Here is a 10,775-nt window from a genome sequence, read left to right as displayed (position 1 = left end):
ATTTACCATTGAAAAGAATTGCTTTTTGGCCGTCCCTGGGATAGCAGAACAGTTACTTAAAATAGTGTTGAAATCGGTCATTTGCAAAATAAAAACCGAGGTGCGAATCGCCAAAGATGGGCGCGTCGTATAAGTTCGAATATATCAAGAGCTTATTTCACAAAGATTTCCATTCTTTTTCTCTGTCAAATAAGACGCTTCAGAACCATAAAATATCAATCAAAGCCAACTTGCAAAAACACAAATCTGAGCAAAGAAGAGATATCTCCTTTCGTGTTTAGTGCATGTTTTGTTCTGCTGGCAGAGAATCGTCAGAAATTGCCAAAGTCAAGTCTTCTCTGTCGATTTTGCCACAGAACATTTTGAAGATTTCGTTGAATTAAATTGTCAGTTCTAATCCGTTCAACGAAACGATGAGAATGAGAGCCCAGAGGAATCAGTGGCTGGGGTCACTGCTAGAACGCAAGTTAGCACTTGACAATGCTCATTTTAGAGATGTTGCGTTCGCAGATGCCCAGAAGTAATCAGGAATTTGGCCCAGTCCTGTGAAGACGCGTGAGAGGCCAAGGAAAAAAAAATTTTTGTTTTGTTGGCCCAATCAACGAGCGGGGCCCATGAGCCGCCCTTGTGCCCCCCCCCCCCCGCTACGCCTACGCCAGTGCCCGCACAACGCCACACGCCACGCGCACGCGACACGACCAACGACGCCCACAACACACCACACACATGCACCACACAACACACACACACACGACACCACGCACGCACGCCCACGCACGCACGCCACGCCACACACACACACGACACACAGACACACACACAACTCACAAGCACACACACACACACACCACACAAACACACACAACACACACACAAACACACCACACACACACACACACACACACAGTACACACACACACACACACACACACACACACACACACACACACACACACACACAACACACACACACACACACACACACCACACACACACACACACACACACACACAACACACACACACACACACACAACACACCACCACACACGGACACACACACACAACGATCAAGCTGGCAGATCCCAGCCAATTGAATCTAGGGGCGTGGTGGCCCGAGCGATCGTGCGTAGGGCCGGAATCATGCGCAGCTCAAGGCGCACGCAAGCGCCCCGAGCGGGGGGGGAGGGATGTTACGCCGCCGGGAAAAAAATACCCATTGCCCTGAAGAATTCTAAGGGCGGGCGCCGCCCCTGTGCCCTCCCCCCCCTGGCATCTGCACTACATACACACCAGCGCCGACCGCCACACACCTCACACGCGCAGCGCGGCGCACACACACACCCACCCACGAACGCCCGCCGCGGTGCACACACACACACACACACACACCACACACCACACACACACGACACACACTACACACACACGACACACACACACACACACACACACACACACACACACACACACACGACACACACACAGCGCGCACACACACACACACACACGCGCACACACACACACACACGCACAAGCGCGCGCGCACATACCCACACACACGAGCGCGCACGCACGCACGCACGCACACACGAGCGCTCACGCACGCAGGCACACACGCAGGAACGCACACACGAGCGCGCACGCACGCACGCACACACGAGCGCTCACGCACGCAGGCACACACGCAGGAACGCACACACGAGCGCGCACGCACGCACACACGAGCGCGCACGCACGCACACACGAGCGCGCACGCATGCAGGCACGCACACACGAGCGCGCACGCATGCACGCACACACGAACGGGCACGCATGCACGAACGCACGCACGTACGTAGGCACGCACGCAGGCACGCACGAACGCACATTATCGGGATGGAACAACAATTTTGTTTTTTAAATACTACTGATATTATACAATTATTGCATGGTTGAGTTTTGTTAACTGAGAAATAGTAATGTCTGAGCAAGTTTGACAAATAATACCAGGATCTGAGAAACTGTAACATCTTTCAGGTAACCTATACCTTATACTGTAGGTTGGTTCTAAAATCGATGTTAACTGTGATAAAACTAGCAGAAACGAACTTAGCAGGAACATAGATATTTTAATATGTAAACAGTATACTCTTGACCACAGAACCACATTGTATGCCTATTTAACTTCATAGATCTTTAACATTGTACTCATTCAATAAACAATACACAAAAACATTGGTGCAACTCATTAAAGATTTTTTTTTAATTTTTACATTGCTACAATTATCACCCAAGCCTTTCTACTCAAACTGTTGAACTATAGCAAAAGATTTTCAGTGGATTAAATTTGATAACATGCCTTCAATATTTCGAAGCTTTTTTCCAACTTTCATAAAACTAGGCATCACCTAGCATTCCGGTCTTTAATAAGGTGTAATGATCTGAATGTACAAGAATGCGACGCGAATTAATGTTCACCATGCTTATTACTCAAACTCGTTGCTCTTCCTTTTCAATCGCTCAGCTTGTGCTTTGCGCCTTCCTTCGATGTCCCCTAGGAGGGAGGTCCGGTTCTTCATTTCACTGAGCTTTGCCTTTTCCGTCTGGGTAAAGTAGTAACCAATAGCCATACCCGTGAGTGGGAAGACGGACCAAAGCAAGGTTTTTGGCCCAAAATGACCACCAGGTGGCAGTTTTCCAGGATTATACGTCCAGACCATAATGTGAAAGAGAAGTGGCTGCAAAAAAAATCAGACTCCATTAGTAACCATAAGGGTATTAACATTAGAGTTAGCTTATTAAATCATAGAAATATAATTGGAATAAGAACATTTAATGAAAGCTGTGCACCTCCATCAGACTGTATGGAGCTTGAGAGAATCTTAATAAAATTACACTTGAAAATTAATTACACAACAAGTGCCACGGAGCGACAGCGCTCATCTAACGTCTACTGCAGTGACTCTGTGGTAGAGTGGTGAGATTCTAGTAAACCCTGTTAGTCCCAAATGTGTTCACATACGCGCCGAAACAGTGGAAGGCACAGGGATGGTATCAGGAACCTTCTCAAAGCGAATGTTCGTTGGGATCGTTATGAAAGTTGCCACGAGATGGCGCGTACGTTAAGTGTCTTAGAATTAAAGATGGAGCTCCATCGTATGTAGTAGGCAACAAGCTATGTTGCAAGACAGAATAGGTAAGCACTCATTCCATTTACTACGCAAGCCTACAGGCTGAAATAGAGAGCTGCCACCTGTAACTAATTAACGAGCAAAAACTACACAGTACTATCCACCACCACATGCACTGGCAGTGGCATAAGTTACATGTAACACACTGACAGTACAGAATGCCATAGAAATTATACGATTAAAGGCATAATAGGCCCATTGATTATACAAAGTTTGACGAATGCTAACAGTAACTGGCGGCACCTTCTGTAGTTAATAAGTACTTACCTTATAGTAAAACGCGTATTAGTTTGTCCAATATCACTGCTTAATACTAAAGAAATGTCTAATTGAAAATCCGTAAATCTGGTAATCTGGCGCCAACGCTAAATTGGTTGCCAAGCAAAATAAGCCTCGAATTCGTTAGGCAACGTCACATGTTGCTACGGTGTTTAGCAGGAGAATTGTTTGTCCCGGGGATGCTTATATACGCTAATGAGCTGTTAGAATGTATCTCTGGGTGTATTCTCGGTATTGCGGCACAAGTAAATAACCGTGGGTGCTAATGAACGGTACCCCACATGTCTTCAATTTCAGACACAGGTGTATTCGTTTTGACCCAATATACGTAAAATACGCGTAGTGCCGTCTGCTTTCCATGTTTAGTCTGTGGCCGTGGTTAGTGCGGCGATCCTCCCATAGCGTTGGCCCCAACACAGCCTACTTCATTATCACGAGCGTCCGTGATTCGTACGTTGGATTCCACGTTCATTACAATCAGAGCTACTGTTACGCTATTACAGTTACGGTACTGTACTATCGCTAGCATTGATACGGTAACCGAGCGGAAAATGCATGCGTGCGTGCTTTTTGCATGCGTGCGAAAATGTCCGGTGGACTATAAATCTGATATGCACAGCGCGTTTCGAAGTATGGGTTTCGAAACTGTAAACAAGTCAGTCAACTGATTTCGTGGACTGTGGATTTCAATTAGACATTTCTTAGTAACCAGCAGTGATATTGGACAAACGAATACGCGTTTGGCTAAAGGTAATGTACTTATTAACTACACAAGTGCCAGTTACTCTAGCATTCTGTTAAAAATTGCACATATCGATGGGCTATTATGCCTTTAAGGAGCAATAACCTTCTTCAACCAATTTAGCTTTGGAAATTTCACTGTGACAATTGTAGCCTATACACCAGGCATGTATAGATTCTACTAGCAAACCCGGCCCAGTCAAATTCTTTCTTACAGTAAACAAATCCATGTTTAACCCTCCTGCTTGAGGTCAATAGGTATCCGACGCTTACTCTTGGCATGTCAGGCGAAAGTACATTTCATGGCCCTTTCAATTAAAGCCATAAAAATGCTAGGTCACCGATAAAACAAAAAAGTTTTCAATCGCCTCGTCAGACCATGTCCTCAGAAAATGTTTAAAATCTGCCCTGTGCCCATTGACCTTTGACCTGTGACCTCCAATTTCGGCACAGTGATGCTTTTTACCATGATGCTATACACCGACTATCACGAGCCTAGGTCGAGCCGTTTAGATTTGTGCCGCAATTCTGCATTTCCTCCCTATACCTTAAGTTAAAGAAGGAATGTTCCCCCTTCTTTTATTACACCTCTTGACCTTTGACCTTTGCCCCCCAGCTTCGACATCCCAACTCGTTTTCGGATTCCCTACCACAATCCCGTCGAGCCGTTTAATTTGTGGCCAACTGTTGACGGGGCGCACCGACGGGACGCACGGCAGACGCAACGACGCTCATGCGATTCACAAGCTGCATCTGACTATGTTAGTTAGATGAGCTAAAAATTATAGCTTATTAATAAGATTCACGATACTCACAACAACATCAGTGTTTTTACACACAGAGCTACAAATTTCTTTTGCCAAGAATTTACGATTTTATTATTACCTTGTTTAGAAATTCACCGAAACTGTGTTCTGTTGCTGGCCTTACTGCCGCAATGCCTTTTCTTTTGTAGTTCTCTCGATGGGACCAGTCAGATATAAGCTAGTCCAGTTAATGTTGGGAAGCAGAAAATTCCTGTAATTTAGAAATAAGAAATACATGACCATATTGAAAAATATCTGTGCAAAAAAATTAAACTTCCATAATTAATACAAACACTTACACCATCTATGTCGGGCATTTATTCATAAAAAATTTGCTAACAATCTGCCCTCATCTTGGCTGTTTGGGTGCTGTGTGATAAATCCCTATGTGACTTGAAAAGCCTTTGATGATGGTGATTTGGTGGGGTAGGGGGTGGGGAATACTGCATTCTAAGGCAAAAGAAAACCCATTCTAGAAAGTTTCAGTTCATATTTTTTCTTGCAAAATGAAATATAAAATTTGATGCAAGCCATTTTATTACTGCTGTAAAACGCTTGTTTGTTCGGCCACCGTGCGGTATCACAAAGAAAATGCTAAAATCAATAATAACACATAATTACTTCATTGCCAGACTGTCAATCACTGTTAAACCACATGTGGCTATCATACTTATATGGCAATTAATGTTCAGTTGATTTTTCATTTCAGTATATAGCAGGCCGCAGTAGCCAGGCGGGGTTCGGGTGTTCGAACGAACCCCCCTCCCCCCCCAAGACCAAAAATCGCAAAATTTTGCAGAATTTCACCTCAGGTCGCTCCGCATTTAGTGCTAATAATTGCGAAATGAAATCTCCATCGTGCCGGGGAGGGTGAACATGTGAACACCCGCCCTCCCACACCCTCCCCCCGCTCGGTCGCTTGGCTCCCTCGCCTGATCGCTTCGCGCCCGAGCAGAGGCGTGTACAGGGGGGGTCCAGGGAGTCCAGACACCCCCTTCGCTTGCTCGCAACTTTGGGTTACGGTTAGACCCCCTCTAGTACAAATCCTGTACACGCCCCTGCCGAGCAAATTGCCAACATTGAAAAACAAACCCCCCCCCAATATAAAGCTGGCTACGGGCCTGTATAGTATCAGTATTTTACTGTAATTTTTTTTAACCCAATAATCCCTGAGTGCACACCCCACACTCCATGAATCCAGCTGCAGGATTATAGCATGAAAACTTTACCTCCTATGGACAGCTAGTAAAGTTAATAGGTGGTACTTGTCCTTGGAAATATAAAATACCTTGGTTTCTCATCCCGTGGCACCCGTGGAAAACCCGCTCCCAGCAAAAACACTTATACATGACATTATTTTTGTGGCAAGCTTGGTTCTAATAGTTAGGTAATGCTTACTGCATAATGACATGCCCCTGTAAGGTTTTCTTGTATATTTTACATTTTGTACATTTGCTCGTATATTTATATGGTGGCTGTTAGACAAGTATCTAACCTAACATTTTACATTTTCTTATTGTAACATAACTACTAATGACAACACGTGCCCAAGTGTTTCCAGACAAATCGTAACGGCCGTGAGATCAAGTACCGCAGTGCCGGTCGTTTAGCTACATCTGCCATGCAACAACAGAAGCCACGTCCAAGTCCGATGCTTGTTGTTACAACCTGGAAAAAATGTATGTAATAACGTCAATGTTGTTAAATAGGTGATCAGCACTGTAATTATGTCATACTAACCCCCCTACACATGCTTTTATAGATAATTTGGTCAGTGATCACAGGACATCATTGTTTACTGGAACTAGCTGAGTAGCTCTAGCTATTGCCCTGGGTGCTTATCATCATCATCACAGAATGATGCCCATGTTTAAACGTGATACACAATGAAACGATGCAAAATTCTGTATTATTCTGTACGATACATATCATGTGGAAAGGTGCATCATTGTGTCAGTATGATGCACATTAGTAGGGCTGATAGGGTCTATGTACCCCAGGGTACTGCCGGAACGTAACTAGTAACTGGTAACTATCTAGCTGATATGGTTAGGGGTAGGGTTAGGGTTAGGGTTAGGGTTAGGGTTAGGGTTAGGGTTAGAGTTAGGGTTAGGGTTAGGGAGTAGGCGTATGCGACTCCCTAGACTCGTTAGTGGAGTAGGCGAGGTAAGGTCCGGCATATTAGATAGTAGTATTTAGTACCAGCCTACTACCAGGGTACGTTCAGGTATACCGGACCGTACCCGGGGTACGTTCCGGCAGTACCCTGGGGGACATAGACCCTATTAGCATTAGTAGGCCTATTTACTTAGAAGCATACGCGCCGTTCCCATAGGCCTACTTCAAAATAAAATATTAAAATAATTAACTACGTGGACGTCGTGGCCCAAAGATATAAGACTGTCCACATTTGCACATCTGCACATCTGCACATGTCGCACATTTAGGAAAATTCATTGGGGACAGTTCTTATATCCTTGAAATTGAAGTTGAACCGACGTTGTTATCAATATCATGACATGACCTCTGACGAGGAATCGCAAATTCGGGGCTTCACTCGGTCCGACTCCAAGTCGATCTATAGTAATTAGTATGTTACTTTGGCGCACGTTACTTTAATAAATCGGTTTACTGACACACTTCTGTCGTTACAACTGCTCAATATGAAAGCATTATAAGTAACGCATTATATTTACACGTTTGGGTCAACAACGTAATGAAACCAAATACCTTACGTTTACGCCAGGCAATCTATGGTTCAAACCTCCGCTTGAGGGCAGCACAATAAGTGTCATCGTCGTCGTGGTCGTCGCCACCAATACTAATTATTTTAGTTAGGTTTTTTTTACCTTTCTTATAAATAGTGTTATTCAATGTCATCACTATTTACGTTTATCTATGACTAAAAACTTGTGATATTTTCATACAAAATATCTGCAAATATACCAGCAAGCTAAACGGGACACATTCATCCGAGTAGCAAAACGATTTTTTGCTGGGAAGATGTATGGCTAGTCGTCACAAATAAAACTTTCACACAACCATTCCCCATTTTTGTTTTCCCCTATCTGTAACCTAATAATGATAATAATAATAATAGTAATAATAGTACGTGAAAAACAGTGAAATAATGATAATAATTACCTGTCCTCCATTCTTTAACTGACGCACGCACGCGCACACGCACGCACGCACGCACGCACGCATGCATGCAGCGCACGTCACGGCACACACACACAGCACATATATTATATATATTATAAATAGAGAGAGAGAGACGAGAGAGAGATGAGAGGAGAGAGAGAGAGAGAGAGAAGAGAGAGAGAGAGAGAGAGAGAGACGAGAGAAGAGAGGAGGGAGGAGGGAGGGAGAGAGGAGATGAGAGAGAGAAGAGAGGAGGGAAAGAGAGAGAGAGAGAGAGAGAGAGAGAGAGAGAGAGAGAGAGCTAGAGGTTGAGGTTAGGAAGATAACATGATAACATTCGCTAGATGAGTTTGTCAGGCGTTGTTTTTACCACCATCTCGCTTGCTCTCTCTAGCTGCACATCTTTCCAATATTCCCTTGATATGCCCTTATACTAGTATATGCACATTAGGAAGTAAGTGTTACATATTGCAGAGAACAATAATGGTCATCAATCACCCCTCTGGGCTCTAAATGGTGCAGGTGGTAGAGGAGGGAAGATGATGGAAGAAACAATGAAGGGAGAAAGTGGAAAGGTGCCAGCTATAGGGATCCAGTCCACAGCGCCAGGGAGAATGTATAGAACTGATGTGGAGAGGGAGAAGGTGGGGAAGGAAATAATGGCGGTAATACAGAAAAAATATAAGATGGAGGTGATGTAGGAAATAGTGCCAATAAGTAATTGTTTGCAAAATATGGGTAGCATACAAAACAAATGCATGCGCGTGCTCTTAGCAAACAAACGTGGCAGCTTTGTTGTAGGGTCGATGCTTGTGTATTAAATAATGTTCGTAAATTTACTATACTCTGTTGCTATCATGACAGAGAGGGAGATGAGGAAGAAGCCAGCCTGGAGAAGGTAATTAAGAGCAAGGTGGAAAATTTAGAAAAACAGAACCAAGTCGGGGATATACAGCAAGATAATGCAGAGTAGATGCGGAGAAGTAGATGAAGGGAATACGCAAACAAGAGAACAAGGAAGAGAATGGGCAGATGGAGAAATTATACTATACTTGGAAGTTAGCGAGTTGCCATGTGAATGGTGTTTCATGTTTTTGCAGATACATATGCTTTTACAATGAAATAACATATATGATAACAGCAAAAATTATGCAATTTTATCAATATATTCACTATAATATACGCAACATCTAGGCAATGATATTCATGGACTTTCGTGATGAAGACACTAAACTAACATAACGAGAAATAATGGAAAATAATGTCGATAGCTATTGCGATGTATTGTTATCATTTCATATAAATTATTATAAACAGTTTGCAGTTATTAATATAGTTTTTATACGGATACTTTTACATGGTAAACCACGTTTCCACATACAATGAATGCAGTTTTAAAAGTTACCTCTTGACCTTTGACCTTTGCCCCCCAGCTTCGACATCCCAACTCGTTTTCGGATTCCCTCCCACATCCCCGTCGAGCCGTTTAGATTTGTGGCCAACTGTTGACGGACGCACCGACGGACGCACGGCCAGACGCACGCTCATGCGATTCTACAAGCTGCATCTGACTATGTTAGATGAGCTAAAAATTATTAGCTTATTAATAAGATTCACGTACTCACAACAACATCAGTGTTTTTACACACAGACGTACAAATTTCTTTTGCCAAGAATTTACGATTTTATTAATTACCTTGTTTTAGAAATTCACCGAAACTGTGTCTCTGTTGGTGCCTGTACTGCCCGCAATGCCCTTTTCTTTTTGTAGTCTCTCGTATGGGACCAGTCAGCATATATAGCTAGTCCAGTTAATGTTGGGAAGCAGAAAATTCCTGTAATTTAGAAATAAGAAATACATGACCATATGAAAAATATCTGTGAAAAAAAATTAAACTTCCATAATTAATACAAACACTACACCATCTATGTCGGCATTTATCATAAAAAATTTGCTAACAATTGCCCTCATCTTGGCTGTTGGGTGCTGTGTGATAAATCCCTATGTGACTTGAAAAGCCTTTGATGATGGTGATTGGTGGGGTAGGGGGTGGGGAATACTGCATTCTAGGCAAAGAAAACCCATTCTAGAAAGTTTCAGTTCATATTTTTTCTTGCACAAATGAAATAATAAAATTTTGATGCAAGCCATTTTATTACTGCTGTAAAACGCTTGTTTGTGCACGTGGCAGGGGTATCAAAGAAATGCTAAAAATCATATAACACATATTACTTCATTGCAGACTGTATCACTGTTAAACCACATGTGCTATCATATCTTATGGCATTATGTTCATGTGATTTTCATTTCAGTATATAGCAGGCCCGTAGCCAGGGGGGGTTCGGGTGGTTCGAACGAACCCCCCCCCAAGCAAAAAATGCAAATTTGCAAGAATTTCACCTCAGGTCGCTCCATTTTAGTGTAATAATTGCAAAATCTCCATCGTGCGGGAGGGTGAACAGTGAACACCCCCCTCCCACACCCTCCCCCCGCTCGGTCGCTTGGCTCCCTCGCCTGGTCGCTTCGCGCCCGAGCAGGGGCGTGTACAGGTGGGGTCGAGGAAGTCCGTACCCCCCCTTGCTCGCGCAGAAAACTTGTCTGAGGGAGTCTAATTTGAAAAATTTTCTGGGGG

The 10,775-nt window shown here is 43.6% G+C and overlaps 1 long non-coding RNA gene across 1 annotated transcript; it reads right to left on the bottom strand.

Moving 5' to 3' along the window:
- Positions 1-2,090: 2,090 nt before the first annotated feature.
- Positions 2,091-10,012, bottom strand: LOC106817291. The gene is made up of 2 exons (XR_001395028.1): positions 9,839-10,012; positions 2,091-2,719 (listed from the first exon to the last, which is right to left on the bottom strand). It is a non-coding gene; the product is annotated as an uncharacterized LOC106817291 (long non-coding RNA).
- Between the last annotated feature and the right edge of the window lie 763 nt (positions 10,013-10,775).

Source organism: Priapulus caudatus, unplaced genomic scaffold (genome assembly GCF_000485595.1).
Source record: "Priapulus caudatus unplaced genomic scaffold, Priapulus_caudatus-5.0.1 Scaffold1667, whole genome shotgun sequence".
In the NCBI taxonomy this organism is placed as follows: domain Eukaryota; kingdom Metazoa; phylum Priapulida; class Priapulimorpha; order Priapulimorphida; family Priapulidae; genus Priapulus; species Priapulus caudatus.
Note: the sequence above shows the minus strand (reverse complement) of the source record. Positions and strands in the feature narration are given on the sequence as shown.